We start from the raw sequence: 2222 nt of genomic DNA, 5'->3' as shown, positions 1-2222 counted from the left end.
TACCACTTTGGCCATCTTCTTGGCAGTTATGGGCTTGTCTTGTTCTATCAGCACTTCATCAATAATCTTCTCAACCCTTGCTTCATCACACAGCCTCTGGATAATGCTGGGAAAGGCCAACCTTGTGCTATCCTTGGTGCTTTTCAGCACCCTGTTGATGTTGTTGGCTATCATTTTCCCAACATTCACATTCTCACCTTTCATGATGCTGTATATGAGTACAACCCTTTCCACTGTAACCTCAGAAGTGTTTGAAGTAGGGTAGAGAGATCTTCTCACAAATTCCAGCCACCCTCTAGCTTGGGGGCTCAAATCCCTTCTTCTCAGCTGGTTGGGTCTTCCATATTTGTTATTTATCCATTGCACATTCAACATACAAATCTCATTGACGATTTTATCAAATTATAGGTCTTCTTGGTTCATTCTTTCTTCATAGCTCCGAGTGGAGCTTGTTTGCTTCACCATGAGTATTCTTTCTATGTTGGAGGGGATGTAGTCAATAGTTTTCCCCCTAACATAGCTGAGATAGCCATAAGGTTGCCCTGGCTAAGGCACAGCATTGGCGTAGAACTCTCTAACCAAGCTTTCCACCATTTTCCTTGGTGGGTTGCACAAGAGTGTCCACCCTCTGTTGTTGATTTTTGATAAACCCCGATTTTGTGGTTTATCTTCTGCTTATTTTGGGAGATTTTATCAACATTTCTCACACTTATTCGTAAGAAATGCATGGTTTTGTGTTCACTTCCCAATATTGCTCCATTATGGAAAACATGCTTATTTTGCCTTAAAATTGTCATATTTTAATCCTCTTCTATTGCCATTCGATGCCGTGATGTATTTGTTGAGTAATTTCAGGAGTTATAGGGTAGGAATGACTTAGAAGAGAGGGAGAAAGCATGTACGAAAAGGGAGGAACATGAAGAATTGAGATCTTGGAAAAAGCAGCATCGGCGCGCCCGCGCACTCCACGCGCATGCATGGATGAGGTTGGCTGGAAGCAGCGCGCAAGGATGGACGCATCCGCGCGGATCAGAGGATTCCTATCGACGCGCACGCACGCTTGGCGCGCACGCGTGGATCGCAAAAGCAATCGGCACGCACGCACGCATGGCACGCACGCGTAGGAAGCTGCACGTGACCTCATTAAAGGAAATTGTGCCTGGTGATTTCTGAGGCTCATGAGGCCCAATTCAAGCTGTTTCTGCATGGAAAAGACCCAAGGATGCTAGGGGGAAAGGGGGGATCAATCATTTTACACTAGGACATAATTTTTAGCTTGTTTTTGGTTCTTGGGTGATTCTAGAGAGAGAAACCCTTGTTCCTCTCTAGATCTACTTTTAATTTGATCTTCCCTTGCTGATTTATGAATTGGATCTTGTTAATTGCTAGTTTTAATTGTTTAATTTGAATTCCTTGCTACAATTTTGCTTATATCTTGTGATAGTTTATGAATTCTTGTTACTTGTCATTTTACACCCATTTCATGAATGTTGTGATTCTTGACTTGTTGATGTTACATTGATGATTTCTATGTTTAGTCTTGTTATTTTGATGATTGTATGTTGATAATTGTTAGTGGGTATTTGTAGATTCTAATTTAATTGCTATTTTGAACATGTTTTTTATTAATGCTTACCATGAGTTCGATGAATTATTTACTTTGATTATGGAGTAGTCTTCTTTACTCTTGGCCTAGGCCAAGGGAATAGGGTAAACTTGAGTCATTGGGTCTAATAGATTTGATGATTTGGGAGCCCTTGGTGGTCAATTTGATACTCATTGATGCCAACCCACTACTAATCTAATTAGTAGGTAGGTTGGGACTTATGGGTTGATGTGATCAAAGCCATTTGACGTACTTCAAGTCTAGGAGTAGATATCACGTACTTAAGACTTTGAGGGTAGACTTAACGAGCTTGGTTCCTTATAATTGTCAAGATATGGTTGTTAGACAAGGATGGTGATCCCAATTCCCATGCCTAGCCAAGAGTTGCTTTTATTATTCATATTTGAAAACCAACTTTCTCAATTATTTGCTTTAGTTATAGTTACTTGTTTGGTTTATAATAGAATTAAGTGGAATGCTACTTATTCATCAGAATTGCTCATGTTTTGCTTAGTCAATTGAATTAGTTTGTTACAATTTAAGATTACTTGCTTATTAATATTCCCATTTATTTTCATGCTCATAACTCACAACCCCAGATTTCTAACTAATGTTG

This window comes from Arachis ipaensis, chromosome B3, assembly GCF_059453495.1.
Source record: "Arachis ipaensis isolate K30076 ecotype BB chromosome B3, ASM5945349v1, whole genome shotgun sequence".
Lineage (NCBI taxonomy): Eukaryota > Viridiplantae > Streptophyta > Magnoliopsida > Fabales > Fabaceae > Arachis > Arachis ipaensis.
Note: the sequence above shows the minus strand (reverse complement) of the source record.